Raw genomic sequence first — 19,343 nt, forward strand, 5'->3', positions numbered from 1 at the left:
CGTTATTATTAAACAAAATGAAAGAGAAAGAAAATATCAAGATACATTGGTCGGTGATACGGCCGAGTCTGTATCTTCTCTTTTCAACATCACTCTAAACCCTAATTCCAAAATTTATTGTTGAACCTCATATTTTTTTCTTTTGTTTATTTTCATGATCTCCCCTAACTATTAAAGAAATTTTCTCTACCTTATCACTTCTTTTCAACCTTTTGTATACTCAACTTCTTCAAAATGTTCTTATAGTGGTCAAGAACAAATATCTTAGCTTCAACAATAATACTATACATTTTTTAATGTCTGATCATACTTAATGGTGTAACACCCTTCTAAACCCCAAAAATTTTAATTAACAATAATCAAAGTAAAACATGAAAAAGGGTATTACAACTCCAAACAAAATAAACAAATATTCATGTCATGCCATAAAAGGAACGATAAACCAAAATTATCAAGATAACATGTTAACACAGCAGAATATTCTTAACATCTGAATGATTAAACATCCGGAGTCGGAGACTCATAATTCAACCATAAAACAAATAGCCAAAAACAAGAGTTTATCAGGTAACTCTAAATAACGTCCCCAGTGTTACACGACCAGAGCATGACACCGACCCAACTGACTCAAACGGATTTACTCTACGAGCTAATCCTCACCAAGCACAAAAGCTAGTCCTCAATCTGAAAAATAACAACAGTAAGGGTGAGTCTCATTCACATTTAACCAATGTTATAGGCTATGAATAATAAAATATCAATCACATATTATTCACCCAATTACAGTTATGATCAGATTCACCACAACATAATTAATCACAACAATTACACAATTATCACATATTATAACATTGGACAATCTTCCATTCATGTTATAATAATACAAGTAGCCTAATGCAATGCAACTATATGCATGTGGTACCAAACATGGGATAACCCATCTCACCGATCCACCACCATAAAGATTCGGCTACTTCTCTCACTAATTCCGCACAATGGGAATTAGCTACTGCTGTCCCACCACCATAAGGGATACAGCCCACAACATGATTATGAAATGCATGCATCACATACAACATGCTAATCATCAACACCAATCAATTGAATGTCATAATCAACAACCAACGCCACAATCAATAGCCACACACAGTTATGCTATTTCTCAACCACAACAAACATATATTTCACATCAACAATATATGTATATCAATCACCAATTACAACCACGAGATCATAACAGATAAAAAATTCATCAATGTACCTGTACGCATAAACCGTCACAACCAAATAAAATCGAATGTTTTAAAAATAAAATCGAGTCACGACTCAAAACACCATTTTATTAGCTTCGCCGTGCTCGAAACCGCACTAAAATCTGACTTATGGTTTGAAAGATATGGATTTTAGAAAATAAAATAATTTTTCAAAAAGCTTCAGTGGTAACCGGTTACTGAAACCAGGGTAACCGATTACTGACTCACAAAAATAACCCCCACGCTGTTTTTAGTATGGGTAATCGGTTATTGCCCTTTCGGTAACCGATTACCGACTCACAAAAAGCCATTCCTGCTGTTTTTACTATGAGTAATCGATTACCTGTAACGCCCGTATAATTTTAATATTAATTTAATCGGAATATTGAATTAATAATTAGAATTATTAAGGATTTTGTGAAAATAATGAATAAATAATGGTTTTGGCATTTGGGCCATATGAGGAAATAGTAAAAGAAGGAGGGGTGATTTAATCAGTGTTTTAAAAACCGGACCGGCCGGTCGGACCAGTCGAACCGGGAATCGGCTAGGTAACCGGTCTGGTTCAATAGCTGGATCAGGAATGTCATTAAACCGGTGTGAACCGGTAAAAACCGGTGTAAACCGCTAAAACCGGGAAAACCGGCGGTTTTTGTGAACCGGTGGCTTAAATGCATTTTTCAATTTTTTTATTTTTTTTACTTTAAAAAATTAAAATAATGTCATTTTGACTATTTTAATTAAGAATTAAAATAAAAAATAAAATAAAATAAATAAAAAAATAAAAAAAATGGTTGTAGATGCAGTTGATTTTGTTACAGATAATTTTGATATTGAAGAAGGAGATCCCAACATTGAAATAATTTTTCTTTTATTGAAATTAAATTTAGGAGACAATGGAATTATTTTCTTATAAATTATTCAATTAAATTATGTTGCGATTAAACTTTTGTTTATATTTTATAATTATGTACTATTTGATTGTGTGTGATACTTATGTGTAAAATTTGAATTTAAATTATGAATTTGTGATTTTTTTGTATAATATGATGTTTTTAAAAAATTTAAGTACTAGTTATATTTTATAGAAACTGAATCATCCGATTCGATAGATTTTATACTATATAATTTTGTTATAACGACCGGTCTATTCTACTGAGTTATCCGGTTTAATCCGGTTTAGTCATGCGGTTCGACCAGTGACCCAATGGTTCGACTAATAAACCAGTGACCCAGTACCCTCACCGATTTGATGTCCGGTCCGGTTTTTAAAACACTGGATTTAATAATCCTTTTTACTAATTTTATTATTTGTTTTTATAAAACATTTGGTTTGGGAAAAACAAAGAAAGAACGTGAAAGAACAGAAGTCTGAAGAACGAGGAACGTGAAGGAGAACGCTAGAGGGAGAGACCAAGAATCAAGAAATTTGTCTAAGGTAAGGGGGGACTTGTCTGATTATCATCTATTATCGGGTTAGGGGTCGATAATGCTGAATAGATGTAGAATTCGGGTCAATTGAGTCATATGATAGGTTTAGGGATTGAGTCAAGTTGTATGATGTTTGATCCCTATATTTGAATCCATGATATCTATGTTGTTATGGTCTCAATTGATGCGTGATTGATGTATTATGAGGTGTTTTTCGTGTTGTTTGTGCATTCTATTTCCCTAAGTTCGTACTGGTATGAATTGGGTGATTTTGGAATGTATAGAATGTTGTTTTCTGTAGGTTGGGGTTTCTGAAATTACCGGTTCGCGCCGCGTACATAGGGTGCGCCGCGAACAGTTGGACAGAATACCAGGAATTTGTGATACGCACAGGTCGCGCCGCGTACCCGTGTTGGCGCCGCGAAGGCGTAACTTTTTCCTCGCTTCGCGCCGCGTGTAGATGTTTGCACCGCGAATAGCTTGGCAGAGAGCCAAGGATTTTTGGGACGCTCAGTTCGCGCCGCGAACTGAGATGGCGCCGCGTGCTGTTGATTGTTTTGAGATATTTGAAAAGTTCAAAGACGCATAACTTTTTAACCGTTGGTCCGTTTAATGTGCCGTTTTGAGCTAAACGAACCTTATAGAATAATCTATATGATGATGATTGATTGATCTTAGAATGATGAGAATACATGTATGCTATTTCTTATTGATGATGATGATTGGTGCAAATACGTGTATGTTTTCTATATGATGATGATAGAATTGTGATTGAATGATGTTAATATATATGAACATACTTGATGATGATGATGATATTGATGATGATGATGGTATAAGTATGTTATATATGTTGCATTCATTCATATTCATTGACGATACTGTATCCATAAGGGTGTGTTGGATCAGTAAAGGGCATGATTCCCATTGTGTGGAATCTGTGCTGGCAGGGCCATATCTGGATGATGTTGGATCGGTCATGGGTTATTCCCATTGGATGATGTTGGTACCACATGCATAGTGTCAGTTCATTCATATGCATAATTTATAACATGATTGGATGTATTCCAGTGTTGTAAATGTTGATGATGCGTTGATTGTTGTTTGACTTGTTTTGAATGTCTATTTATGAAACAATTGGGTGAATGATGCAATTGTGACGTGTTATTGCTTTATAACCTTATAACATTTGTTAATTATGACGAGACTCACCCTTACATGTTGTCATTTTCAGATTGAGGATAACGGCTGTTCGACTCGGTGAGGATTAGCTCATGAGTCAGTGTTTTAGTTAGCGTCAGGTGTCATGCTCTGATAGTTGTAACACTGGGAACGCTTGTTTTGGAGTTTTGATTGTAACTCTATATTTATTTGTTTTGGTTGAAGTCTGATACATTAGTGATATAATGTTGACTTGATGAAGTATTTCCGCTGTGTAAAACATGAATTTGATTAATGAGTTATGATCTCAGGTGTTTCAGTGAATGCATGACTTATACTGACGTGTGTTTTTCATTATTTATGAATTGTGATACGTCTCTACATGTTACTCTGATTTAATAATTGTTTATTTGCCGCGGGTTATTAGAGGGGTGTTACAATAGTGGTATCAGAGCATAGTCGGTCGTTGTGACCAGAGTCTTAGTGTCAGTCTTTCTATGTATGCGACTAATACGAGTTATTTGTCGATACTTTTGCTCTGACTGGATTGTTGTGATTAAGCAGAACAAATGGCTGGAAGAGGAGGAAGAAACGATGATGCTCTCGCGGAAGCTCTGGGCATGATTGCTGGTGTACTTGGAGGCGGGACTGTAGGAGCAGGGATTGGTGCTGATAGGCAACTGGGGAATTTTCAGAGGAACAATCCTCCATTGTTCAAAGGCACGCATGATCCTGAGGGTGCTCAGAAATGGCTCAAGGAGATCGAGAGGATTTTCCGAGTCATTGACTGTGCTGAGAATCTCAAGGTGAGGTTTAGCACTCACATGTTATCTGAGGAGGCTGATGACTGGTGGTTAGCAACCAGAGCTGAACTGGACGCTGGTGGTATAGCAATTACTTGGGCTATATTTAAAAGGGAATTTCTGAGGAGGTATTTTCCTGAAGATGTCAGGGGCAGAAAGGAAGTTGAGTTTCTAGAGCTGGTACAAGGTAACATGATAGTACCAGAGTATGCTGCCAAGTTTGTGGAGCTGACAAAGTACTATGTGCACTACAACAACGACGAAGCCAGTGAGTTCTCAAAATGTGTCAAGTTTGAGAATGGTCTTCGTGATGAGATCAAGCAGGGTATTAGGTACCAGAGGATTCGGAGGTTTGTTGACTTAGTGAATTGTAGCAGGATTTTTGAGGAAGATAGCATCAAGCTGAAGTCATCTCACTCTCGCGAGTTGGTTGACTGAAAGGGTAAGAAGCCTATGGATAAAGGCAAACCATATGGTAGAGGTAAACCTGTTGATTGGAAGAAACCCAGTGGGGGAGATTCCAGTGCTCGTATTAGATGCTATAATTGTGGAGAGATTGGACATCGTAGGAACGAGTGCAAGCTTGATCAGAAGAAGTGTTACAAGTGTGACCAAGTGGGCCATGTTGCTGCTGACTGCAAGAAGAGGGTTGTGACTTGTTACAACTGTGGTGAAGAGGGTCACATCAGTCCTAATTGTCCCAAGCCAAGGAAGAACCAATCGGGAGGAAAGGTTTTTGCTTTGACCGGGTCAGAGACTACTCCGGAGGACAGGTTGATTAAAGGTACGTGTTTCATTCATGGCACACCTTTAGTTGCAATTATTGATACTGGAGCAACTCATTCTTTTATTTCCTTGGATTGTGCTATGAGATTGAATCTTGAGATATCTGACATGAATGGAAGTATGGTTATTGACACTCCTGCGTCGGGTTCAGTAACTACTTCGTCTGCATGCTTGAATTGTCCGGTTGACATTTTTGGCAGAGAATTCGGGATGGACTTAGTGTGCCTTCCGTTGAAACAACTCTATGTAATCTTGGGAATGAAGTGGTTGGAATTCAACCATGTTCATATCAATTGTTTTGCGAAGACGGTAATTTTTCCTGAAGAGGTTAGTACTGATAATCTGGAAATGACAGCTAGACAGGTGAATGAGGCTATCGGGGATGGTGCAACAGTGTTTATGTTGTTCGCATTGATGAATGTGAAAGAAAAAGTGGCGAGTAGCGAATTACCTGTGGTGTGTGAATTTCCAGAAGTTTTTCCAGAAGATGTGAATGAATTACCACCGGAAAGAGAAGTGGAGTTTTCTATTGATTTAATTCCGGGAACTAGTCCAGTGTCGATGGCACCGGATCGTATGTCGCCGTCTGAGTTGGCCGAACTGAAGAAGCAGTTAGAAGAATTGCTGGAGAAGAAATTCATTCGTCCTAGTGTTTCTCCGTGGGGTGCGCCTGTTTTACTAGTAAAGAAGAAAGAGGGTTCGATGAGGCTGTGTGTAGATTACAGACAATTGAACAAGGTTACTATCAAGAATCGGTATCCTTTGCCGAGGATTGATGATTTGATGGATCAGTTGGTTGGAGCGAGTGTGTTTAGCAAAATTGATCTGAGGTCTGGGTATCATCAGATACGTGTGAAAGATGACGATATTCAGAAGACTGCTTTTAGAATAAGGTATGGACATTATGAGTATTCTGTAATGTCGTTTGGAGTTACTAATGCACCTGGTGTTTTTATGGAGTATATGAACAGGATCTTTCATCCTTATCTCGATAAGTTCGTGGTGGTGTTTATAGATGACATCCTAATATACTCTAAGAATGAGGAAGAACATGCTGAACATCTCAGAACGGTATTGGAACTGTTAAAAGAGAAGCAACTTTTTGCCAAACTGTCGAAGTGTGAATTCTGGTTAGAGGAAGTCAGTTTTCTTGGACATGTGATTTCTAAGAATGGTATTGCTGTTGATCCTGCAAAGATAGAAGCTGTGTCACAGTGGGAAGCTCCGAAGTCAGTGTCAGAGATTCGTAGTTTTCTCGGTCTTGCAGGTTACTACAGAAAGTTTATTGAAGGATTTGCAAAGTTAGCATTGTCGTTAACTAAACTAACCAGGAAGGGACAAGCTTTTATTTGGGATGCAAAGTGTGAAGAAGGATTCCAAGAGCTGAAGAGGAGGTTGACTAGTGCTCCTATCTTGATTTTGCCGAACCCGACAGAATCATTTGTGGTTTATTGTGATGCATCACTGATGGGTTTAGGTGGCGTATTGATGCAAAATCAACAAGTAGTCGCTTATGCGTCGAGACAACTCAAAGCACATGAAAAGAATTATCCGACTCATGATTTGGAGTTGGCAGCTGTAGTTTTTGTTTTAAAGTTGTGGCGGCACTATTTGTATGGCTCGAGATTTGAGGTATTCAGTGATCATAAGAGCCTGAAGTATCTCTTTGATCAGAAAGAGTTGAATATGAGGCAGAGAAGGTGGTTAGAATTTTTGAAAGATTATGATTTTGGTTTGAATTATCATCCGGGTAAAGCAAATGTAGTTGCTGATGCATTGAGTAGGAAGACTTTACATATGTCTATGCTGATGGTGAAGGAATTGGATTTGATTGAACAATTCAGAGACTTTAGTTTAGTGTGTGAAGGTACTCCTACTAGTGTTAAGTTGGGTATGCTGAAGCTGACTAGTGGTATTCTTGAAGAAATCAGAGAAGGTCAGAAAGCCGATGTTGAATTGATTGATAAGTTGACTTTGATTAATCAAGGCAAGAGTGGTGAATTCAGAATTGACGAGAATGGTATACTGAGGTTGGGTGACCGAGTTTGTGTCCCTGATATTGCTGAACTCCGAAAATGTATTTTAGAGGAAGGACACCGTAGTAGATTGAGTATTCATCCTGGTGCTACCAAGATGTATCATGACTTGAAAAAGTTGTTCTGGTGGCCGAGAATGAAGAAGGAAATTGCCGAGTTTGTGTACTCTTGTTTGATTTGCCAGAAGTCGAAGATTGAGCATCAGAAACCGTCTGGGTTAATGCAACCGATGTTTATTCCTGAGTGGAAGTGGGATAGCATATCAATGGATTTTGTGTCGGGTTTACCGAGAACTGTCAGAAATTGTGAAGCTATCTGGGTCATGGTAGATAGGTTGACGAAGTCTGCACATTTTATACCGATGAGGATGGACTATCCGATGGAGAAGCTAGCTCAGTTGTATATCGAGTAGATAGTTAGTCTACACGGTATTCCTTCAAGTATCGTGTCAGACAGAGATCCGAGGTTTACGTCTAAGTTCTGGGAAGGTTTGCAGAAGGCTTTGGGTACTAAGCTAAGACTAAGTTCTGCTTATCATCCGCAGACTGATGGACAGACTGAGAGGACGATTCAGTCATTAGAGGATTTGTTGAGAGCTTGTGTGCTAGAAAAAGGAGGTACTTGGGATAGCTATCTGCCTTTGATTGAATTTACCTACAACAACAGTTTTCATTCGAGTATAGGTATGGCTTCGTTTGAGGCATTGTATGGTAGGAGATGTAGAACTCCATTTTGTTGGTACGAAGCTGGTGAGAGTGTTGTAATTGGACCAGAAATTGTACAACAGACTACAGAGAAGATTAAGATGATTCAAGAGAAGATGAGAGCTTCTGATAGGAAAATAGCAAGTGTACTATTTTTGCCTATGTAGTAGTAATGGGAAAATCCCAAGTATCGAATCTCAAGGACTGCTTGACGATATAGAGTTTTATCAGTGTTTCAATTAAACAAAAGTTCAAAAGGTTGTTTTGATTGGTTTTGCAAATAAAGTAAATAAACAGAATAATAGAACGATGAACAGAGATGAGTAGGTTGCTAGGGGCCGATGAATGATTCTTCCTGTAACAACTATCCTTCTCAATACAATAACATAGTTTCACAATTGGTTACCAGTTCTCAAGAATATCTAATCCTAAGGCCTTAGTGAAAAGATCTTTGACGTCACAACCTAATTACTATGTCCATAGATAATTATAATTATGATCAAGCATTCCAATACCAAGAATTTCCGGTTAAGATAAAATATCCCTAGTCCTAGGTGATAATTATTATCCTATGTTCTTACTCATGTCAATGAACAATTGTTGTCCAGCTAAATTCATTCATACAATTTCATTATCCGTTTGTCCGACGGTTAAGGCATAAAGAACAGATGTAAAACAAACCAATTATATGAAAACCAAATTGTTATTGCATCAATTGAATAAAGTTATCACATTCAGAATCAAGATCACCCCCTAGCAATGGGGGGTTTAGCTACTCATAACAATAATAAAAATCATAGTTTGAATTGTAGACATTACAGATAAACAAAGGGAATCAGATCTTCAATCGCGAATGCTCATGGAAATCTTCATTCCTTGCTTAGAATCTGAATTCTCCAGCTTCTCCAATGTATTTTCGCACCCAAAACTGTCCAACCCCTGTCCAAACGCAATCTGGTTCTTTTATTACTGTCATTCTGGGCTTTTCAGCAAAATAGGCCCAAAAATCACGTGCACACGCGTGTGGGCACGCGTCTGGTGCTGTGACACGCGTCCTGAGACGCGTCCTGGCAGGGGGGAAGTTTTCTTTGCAATTCTGGCAGCTGGAACGCGTGTGGGCACGCGTCTGGTAGTCTGGGACGCGTCTGGGCACGCGTTTGGGGGTCTGGGACGCGTCTGAGAATGCGTTTGCTCAGCTGACCTCAAAATTTCACTTCCACACGCGTCTGGGGACGCGTTTGAGCAGCCAGATGTCCTTTTACAGGCTCCACACGCGTCTGGGGACTCGTTTGGCCAGACCATGTGCTTTTTCATCAGTTTCCTCACGTTTCACACTGATTTTCTCCACTTCATTCATCTGAGTCTGCAAACACTTAAACACACAACTAAAACGTAAAATGCGGAATAAAGAAATAAAACATAAAATAAAATACTTCAAAGACAACTAAAAATAACAGTAAAAACATGTGTAAAAACCACTGATCAAACTCCCTCAAACTTAAACCGTTGCTTGACCTCAAGCGACAATTACAAGAATTAATGACCTTTAAGGCACACCGGTGTTCATATGTGAAATATCCGTTTGTATTGATCAAGAAACAGTTGGTCCGGCATTCACATGACGCGACGAGTTTCCGCTACCACTTTAAACCTTTAGCTCCCATTTTAGATACCTCTCCAACTATGCTTTGCACTTAAGTCTCTTTCCGATTTTTCTCCTCTTTCATTCGGACAATCACATTAAGGCACTGTATTTCTTATAATAATCATCACATGCATGAGACAGATCAAGGCTTTTTATTTTCTTTTTCTAGCACCAAACGAGCAGCATTTGCTACCTTTTTATTACCGATGAAATTTTCAAACTTTGCAGTTATATATTGCCCTTTTGGACGACGTTTGGGGATCAACCTCCTTTGGGCTGAATAACCGGGTGAGGGTTACCCAACTTAGCGAGCCGGTTGCCTTTTACCGCCTTTTCATCATTTGGTGCCAACTTTTTATATCTTCTTTTTCTAATCAGTCATCATGCACGTGAATCTGAATTATGCCAGACTGTATCAATAAACTACTCGAGGAGTACTTCTCAGGAGGCAAGTACTATGGTGCAAATCTACACGTTAGACTCGTATTTCTCTTCGGGAGCCAAGGGTGTTTAAACAAACCTCTTGTCACATTATTCCGAACTTCCTGTCCTCAAACAATCCTCCCTTCATCTCTATATACTATTCCCGATCGCTCTTTCAGATCAAAACTTCTTCAAAAATAAAAATTTCGGTCAAAATTTGGGACAAATATGATTCTGTAGGTCTTACACATATTATAGCAGCAATATAAATTAAAAAGCAAGGAGTAAAACCTCCCCCAAACTTGAACGAAACATTGGCCTCAATGTTTTAGAACAACCCCGAGAGAGGTGACTCACAGAGGGTAATGCACTCCATAGCTTCCACTTGAAATGCCCCTTTTATTTCCTGAAATAAAATTTAAAAAAAAAAACAAAGTAATTATTAAAACTGTGGGTTGCCTCCCACGAAGCGCTTCGTTTAACGTCGCATGGCTCGACGGTCCATTACCCTTTATTATGGAGGGTATTTTCTATTCCACACCTGGTTGCTTTTCACCTCCGCAACCAAAAACTCATGAAGATGAAAGGCATGGACAACTTTTCTCTTCAATTCACTTACCACATTTTTCTTGACTTTCTTAGCCTTCTTCGGACTTTTGATAGCTTCATGAGTTGTTTCTACCCGAGATGCTATGCTTGAAACTTTTTCTTGGAGCTGCTCAGGCTTTTTGTCTTTTTTCTCACTTTCTGTCATACCACCAGAATTTTGATCATTTACAACCGCCCTATGTTTCTTAACTCCTAACATCTTCAAGGTTACTTCTTCATCAAAAGATCTCAGCGTTAGTGTCCCCTTTTCAATGTCGAGGTTGCAGCGGCCTGTCGACAAAAATGGCCTCCCAAGAAGGATAGGAGTTTCTTCGTCTTCCGGAATGTCCATGATGTGGAAGTCAACAGGGAACACAAACTTATCAACTTCCACGAGTACATCTTCAGCTACCCCATATGATTTCTTAATGGTGTGATCAGCAAACCTTAACTGTGTCTTACTCTCACTAATCTTTTCCAATTCAAGCTTTTTAAAAATTGACAAAGGCATTAAACTCACACTAGAACCAGAATCGAGGAGTACCTTTTTAAAAGTTATGTTATTGATAGTGCATGGTATTGCCACCGCTCCCAGGTCTTTCCTCTTTATTGGGATCTTTCTTGCTGACGAGACTAAACCGCACTTCTCAGTTGCAATCTTTTGTTCTCCTTCCACTGATCTCTTTTTCGCCATCACCTCCTTCATAAATTTCCTATACAAGGGCATGTGCTCAAGTGCTTCGAAGAATGGTAAATTTACCTCTAACTTTTTGAACAAAGCTGTGAACTTCTCAAAATCCTTCTCTTTTGACTTCTTCTTTGTCACTCGGGAAGGGAAAGGTAGTTTGATCACCGGTTCAGCATCTTTCTTATTTTTTTCTTCAACTGGTTTAACCGGGGGTATCACAACTTCTGGTTCTTTCGGATTTTCTCTTATTTCCAAATCCACCTCTATTACCATAGGGTCATCTATTTCCTCTTTTTCTTTTTCAGATTCAGCCACTTTTTTGCTCCTTGTTGTAACTGCATTAATCTTCTCTTGGTCTTTCGGATTTTTCACAGTTGAACTCGGAAAGTTACCTTGTGCCTGTAGAGTGAGGTGCTGTGCTATTTGACCCACCTGAACTTCTAGATTTTTGATTGAAGCTGTGGTGTTCCTATGGTTGTTTCTTGTCTCTTCTTGAAATTGAGAGCATTGTCCAGCCAATCTCTCGATAGCTACTTCCCACTCCGCTTTCTGAGGGCCTTGTTGTTGTTGTTGATCTTTCCAAGCGAAGTTGGGATGATTCTTCCACCCAGGATTATAGGCGTTAGAATAAGGATTATTTTGCCTCAAGAATTTGATTTCTTCAATTTGCTTGGGAGTCGCAACACAACAAACAGTTTGATGAGGACCATTGCAAATTTCACAGATTACATGTTGAGCTTGTTGCACTTGAGCGACCTGTTGAGTACCTATATTCATAGCCTTTAATCTCTTTTCTACCTCTGCAGCTATTGCATCTTCAACTCGGATTTTTGAGGTTTCCAGCTTGAGATCAATGATTCCTTCTGGTTTACTGGCACACCTATCATACAGCTCCAAATGCTCATTTGCAGCTATTGCTTCAATGATCTTGATGATACCAGAGGCTGTTGTGAAATTTGTTGAGCCTCCAGCTGCTGTGTCGATTAACTGCTTTGTCTTGATTCTCAGCCCGTTCACAAACATTTGCATCTGTTCAGTTTTGTCCATATTGTGTGTCGGACATGCCACCAAAGTCCTCTTGAACCTTTTATAGGCATCCCCCAAAGACTCACCCTCCTTTTGCTTGAAGTTCAGAATTCCATACCTCTTTCGTAGAAAGACTGACGCTGGAAAATATTCATTTAGGAAAGCTTTTTCCATCTCTCCCCACGATGTGATACTGCCTGCTGGTAGCGAATAGAACCACTCCTCTGCCTCTTCTGCTAGAGTAAAAGGGAACATCCTCAATCTCTTTGCTTCTTCGGTATGACCATCAATTTTTAGAGTGGTGCTCATGGTCAAAAATCTCTGCAGATGCTTGTTTGCGTCTTCGTTAACCTTTCCGGTGAAAGGTTTCCTTTCAAGCTGATTGATGGTGCTTGGGTGTAGTTGAAAATTTGCAGCATTTACCGGTTGGTTGACAATTGTTTGTCTTCCCCCCGGTGTGTTTGCAGCACCGTAGTCACCAAGGAGCCTCTCAGGAGGAGGAGGATTTTCACCCATGGTTTCTTCTTCACTTTCAGACTCTGAATCGGAATGAACTGACACAATTTTCTCTTCAGGTTCCAGATTAGCCAACCGAGCTTGTCTACGCCTTGCGTGCAAAGTTCTTTCAATTTCTGTGTCAAAAAGAAATTCAGCTGAGGCCTTACCTCGCATACACAGATTAGATAAATATGAGAATTAGGAAAAATAAATAGTGCAGAAAATAAAATTTTAGTCGCAGAGCAACAAAATTCTAATTGAAATAAATCTAGAACTCTATAATCTTCGGCAGTCCCCGGCAACGGCGCCAAAAACTTGATAGGAAAATAGCAAGTGTACTATTTTTGCCTATGTAGTAGTAATGGGAAAATCCCAAGTATCGAATCTCAAGGACTACTTGACGATATAGAGTTTTATCAGTGTTTCAATTAAACAAAAGTTCAAAAGGTTGTTTTGATTGGTTTTGCAAATAAAGTAAATAAACAGAATAATAGAACGATGAACAGAGATGAGTAGGTTGCTAGGGGCCGGTGAATGATTCTTCCTGTAACAACTATCCTTCTCAATACAATAACATAGTTTCACAATTGGTTACCGGTTCTCAAGAATATCTAATCCTAAGGCCTTAGTGAAAAGATCTTTGACGTCACAACCTAATTACTATGTCCATAGATAATTATAATTATGATCAAGCATTCCAATACCAAGAATTTCCGGTTAAGATAAAATATCCCTAGTCCTAGGTGATAATTATTATCCTATGTTCTTACTCATGTCAATGAACAATTGTTGTCCAGCTAAATTCATTCATACAATTTCATTATCCGTTTGTCCGACGGTTAAGGCATAAAGAACAGATGTAAAACAAACCAATTATATGAAAACCAAATTGTTATTGCATCAATTGAATAAAGTTATCACATTCAGAATCAAGATCACCCCCCTAGCAATGGGGGGTTTAGCTACTCATAACAATAATAAAAATCATAGTTTGAATTGTAGACATTACAGATAAACAAAGGGAATCAGATCTTCAATCGCGAATGCTCATGGAAATCTTCATTCCTTGCTTAGAATCTGAATTCTCCAGCTTCTCCAATGTATTTTCGCACCCAAAACTGTCCAACCCCTGTCCAAACGCAATCTGGTTCTTTTATTACTGTCATTCTGGGCTTTTCAGCAAAATAGGCCCAAAAATCACGTGCACACGCGTGTGGGCACGCGTTTGGTGCTGTGACACGCGTCCTGGGACGCGTCCTGGCAGGGGGGAAGTTTTCTTTGCAATTCTGGCAGCTGGGACGCGTCTGGGCACGCGTTTGGGGGTCTGGGACGCGTCTGGGAACGCGTTTGCTCAGCTGACCTCAAAATTTCACTTCCACACGCGTCTGGGGACGCGTTTGAGCAGCCAGATGTCCTTTTACAAGCTCCACACGCGTCTGGGGACTCGTTTGGCCAGACCATGTGCTTTTTCATCAGTTTCCTCACGTTTCACACTGATTTTCTCCACTTCATTCATCTGAGTCTGCAAACACTTAAACACACAACTAAAACGTAAAATGCGGAATAAAGAAATAAAACATAAAATAAAATACTTCAAAGACAACTAAAAATAACAGTAAAAACATGTGTAAAAACCATTGATCAGCTTCTCAGAGTCGTCAGAAGAGTTATTATGATAAAAGAAGAAAGAAACTTGAGTTTCAAGAGGGATATCATGTGTTTATGAAGGTTACTCCTATGACGGGTATTGGTCGGGCATTGAAGTCAAAGAAGTTGACTCCATGTTTTATTGGACCATTCCAAATTTCTGAAAAAGTGGGAGAAGTGGCATATCGTGTCGCTTTATCGCCGATGCTTGCAAACTTGCACGATGTGTTTCATGTGTCTCAGTTGAGGAAATACATTTCAGATCCCATGTGATCCAAGTGGATGATGTACAGGTTAAAGACAACTTAACGGTTGAAACGTTGCCTGTGAGGATTGAAGATAGAAAACTGAAGCAATTGCAGGGTAAAGAAATAGCTTTAGTCAAAGTAGCTTGGGGAGGACCAGCTGATGGAAACGTCACCTGGGAGTTAGAAAGCCAGATGAAGGATTCCTATCCGGAACTCTTTGCTTGAGGTATGTTTTCGAGGACGAAAACTCTTTTAGTGGGGGAGAGTTGTAACGCCCGTATAATTTTAATATTAATTTAATCGGAATATTGAATTAATAATTAGAATTATTAAGGATTTTGTGAAAATAATGAATAAATAATGGTTTTGGCATTTGGGTCATATGAGGAAATAGTAAAAGAAGGAGGGGTGATTTAATAATCCTTTTTACTAATTTTATTATTTGTTTTCATAAAACATTTGGTTTGGGAAAAACAAAGAAAGAACGTGAAAGAACAGAAGTCTGAAGAACGAGGAACGTGAAGGAGAACGGTAGAGGGAGAGACCAAGAATCAAGAAATTTGTCTAAGGTAAGGGGGGACTTGTCTGATTATCATCTATTATCGGGTTAGGGGTCGATAATGCTGAATAGATGTAGAATTCGGGTCAATTGAGTCATATCATAGGTTTAGGGATTGAGTCAAATTGTATGATGTTTGATCCCTATATTTGAATCCATGATATCTATGTTGTTATGGTCTCAATTGATGCGTGATTGATGTATTATGAGGTGTTTTTCGTGTTGTTTGTGCATTCTATTTCCCTAGGTTCGTACTGGTATGAATTGGGTGAGTTTGGAATGTGTAGAATGTTGTTTTCTGTAGGTTGGGGTTTCTGAAATTACCGGTTCGCGCCGCGTACATAGGGTGCGCCGCGAATAGTTGGACAGAATGCCAGGAATTTGTGATACGCAGAGGTCGCGCCGCGTACCCGTGTTGGCGCCGCGAAGGCGTAACTTTTTCCTCGCTTCGCGCCGCGTGTAGATGTTTGCGCCGCGAATAGCTTGGCAGAGAGCCAAGGATTTTTGGGACGCTCAGTTCGCGCCGCGAACTGAGATGGCGCCGTGTGTTGTTGATTGTTTTGAGATATTTGAAAAGTTCAAAGAAGCATAACTTTTTAACCGTTGGTCCGTTTAATGTGCCGTTTTGAGCTAAACGAACCTTATAGAATAATCTATATGATGATGATTGATTGATATTAGAATGATGAGAATACATGTATGCTATTTCTTATTGATGATGATGATTGGTGCAAATACGTGTATGTTTTCTATATGATGATGATAGAATTGTGATTGAATGATGTTAATATATATGAACATACTTGATAATGATGATGATATTGATGATGATGATGATGATGATGATGATGATGGTATAAGTATGTTATATATGTTGCATTCATTCATATTCATTGACGATACTGTATCCATAAGGGTGTGTTGGATCAGTAAAGGGCATGATTCCCATTGTGTGGAATCTGTGTTGGCAGGGCCGTATCTGGATGATGTTGGATCGGTCATGGGTTATTCCCATTGGATGATGTTGGTACCACATGCATAGTGTCAGTTCATTCATATGCATAATTTATAACATGATTGGATGTATTCCAGTGTTGTAAATGTTGATGATGCGTTGATTGTTGTTTGACTTGTTTTGAATGTCTGTTTATGAAACAATTGGGTGAATGATGCAACTGTGACGTGTTATTGCTTTATAACCTTATAACATTTGTTAATTATGACGAGACTCACCCTTACATGTTGTCATTTTCTGATTGAGGATAGCGGCTGTTCGACTCAGTGAGGATTAGCTCATGAGTCAGTGTTTTAGTTAGCGTTAGGTGTCATGCTCTGATAGTTGTAACACTGGGAACGCTTGTTTTGGAGTTTTGATTGTAACTCTATATTTATTTGTTTTGGTTGAAGTCTGATACATTAGTGATATAATGTTGACTTGATGAAGTATTTCCGCTGTGTAAAACATGAATTTGATTAATGAGTTATGATCTCAGGTGAATGCATGACTTATACTGACGTGTGTTTTTCATTATTTATGAATTGTGATACCTCTCTATATGTTACTCTGATTTAATAATTGTTTATTTGCCGCGGGTTATTAGAGGGGTATTACATTACCCACCCTATGGTAATCGATTACTTCGAGTCTGCAACCCAAAATCATCATTTTTACAGCACCTGTATCAATTCCAAACCACACCAGAACGTACCACAACGTATTGCGACATCAAACAGCATCAACAAACACAATTTGGCATGTTTATAACTCATTTCAAACATCCAATTACTACCATACACAATCAATGCAAACAATTCAACAATTCTCCCAAACCTAACATCCTAAAACCTAAACATAACCCAATTGATACAAACAACATGCTCAATCTATCCTACTATCGATAATCCCATAATTGAAGTTAAACGGAAGAGTCCCCCTTACCTGAAGGTTGATTCTTCGTTCTTCCTCTCTTCGCACTTTCTCGCTTCTCTGCTCTTTCACGTTCAGACTTCTCTTCTCTTTTGGTTCTATTTTCACAAATCCTTCTCTTTTTCTATTTTATGAAAATAAGTTTATTATTAGCAATGAGCTTCACAACTGAAACCCCCTTTCTACTAAAAGCGACACTGACCCATTAGCCTTATTACTCCATAATTCTCAAACAACTCAAATAATTCTAATATTTAATCCAAAAATCAATTAAATTAAATAAAGAATTTTATGGGGTGTTATAAATGGCAACTACATAACCAAAAGTGACTATCCGTGCTTAATAATAAATAAGGTACTACTAATCATCACTTAATTTCACATCATTGTTGATCTTGGATTTGGAAGCTTCACCTCCTAAAGAAGATTAAGTTTTTATTCTGGCTCACTTACCACAACTCGGTCCTTACTCTTTCTACGTGAGATCATCGTAATATGACCACACTGGCTCTGTGCATTTACTGTGTTTTACAGATGAAGCTTTCATTCATTGTATCCGAGATTATATTAACTCCAAAAACCCATTGTTGAACCTCATATTTTTTTTAATTCTGTTTTTTCACAACCAAAGATGATAACAACTGGCTAAAAAATGACATGTTTTAAGTTCACTACAATCTTTTTGCTATAGGAATATAGTGGGTATGAAGGAATGAAAATTGTACTTGCATCACAACATGACGACCCGTTTATCTATTGCTTCAACAAAACTCATCATATGCACTAAGAGGAAAGACTCTTCAAATGGAACTCTCTCAACCTTTCTCACACTATCATTAACGTTGATGAAAATTGGCTTAACACTTCTACCTGCGCAAGTTATGGCATAATCATTTGCAACTCCATTTGATGCATGGTATAAAGACTTTTTAAACTACATCAAAGAAAATTTGATATCTTCTAAAGTGAACTCTATACCATTCATCAAGTACTTTCCATTGTGAAGGACATAAGTTTCACCGACTCTGCTAGTTACACTAATTCTTCTTTTTGTATCACCTTAATTAAGACCCCACCCTAAATACCACTAGTATGTTATTTTGTTTCACGATATCGATGAATTATTACAAAAAAAAAGGTTGTAATACGGTGAACTGACTTTATTTGAAATGTTGCGGTAAGCAAGAGTCGCCACCGACTTTTATTTTATCCAATTGGAAAGGCAAAAAGAACAGGAAAGACCTTTGAAAAGAGATTGAGTTCGGGGGGTAGGTTATACAACGGGAAGGTGTAAGGCACCCTTTGCATCCATGGTTATCCATGGGCTCTTAATTGCTTAGCTCACTTGTTTGTTAAAATGTTTGAATTGTTTAAAAAGTAGGGTGTGAATGGAAAAAACTTCGTTAAGGACTTTAGCTTGTAAATAAGCGTAGCCTTGTTTTGAAATCGTTTTGAAATAGGAGGTGTGAAAAGTATTTTGATTTGAGTATGAGCAAGCAATTAAGAACTACCTACCTTAAGTTCGTCTTTCGTGTTCTTTAAGTCTTTCGTTTGAAAGGATCTATCCATACCATGAGAGGGTAGGAAGTCTTTCAATTGGATGTGCGGGTCATCGAGAATAATCGTTCGCCACAAGACTGTCCCTACCATGAAGAGGGCAGGTAGTCTAAGGGAAGGATATAATAGTCATTTAGGCAATAGTAAGGATACCTTAACATTCGAAGGGACTATCACCATTTAATCGAGGGACGAGATCATATTTATCTTAGGCAACTCGAAGGGACTATGATCTTTTATCGGAGGGATGTGGTGATTTTTAAATCGAAGGCAGCAAGCTAAGGTATCCCTACGCTCGAAGGGACTTGACTATTTGATCGAATTCGAAGGCAACAGGCAACAAGAGGGATACCCTAAAGATGG

This window comes from Vicia villosa, linkage group LG4 (genome assembly GCF_029867415.1).
Source record: "Vicia villosa cultivar HV-30 ecotype Madison, WI linkage group LG4, Vvil1.0, whole genome shotgun sequence".
NCBI classification, from domain to species: domain Eukaryota; kingdom Viridiplantae; phylum Streptophyta; class Magnoliopsida; order Fabales; family Fabaceae; genus Vicia; species Vicia villosa.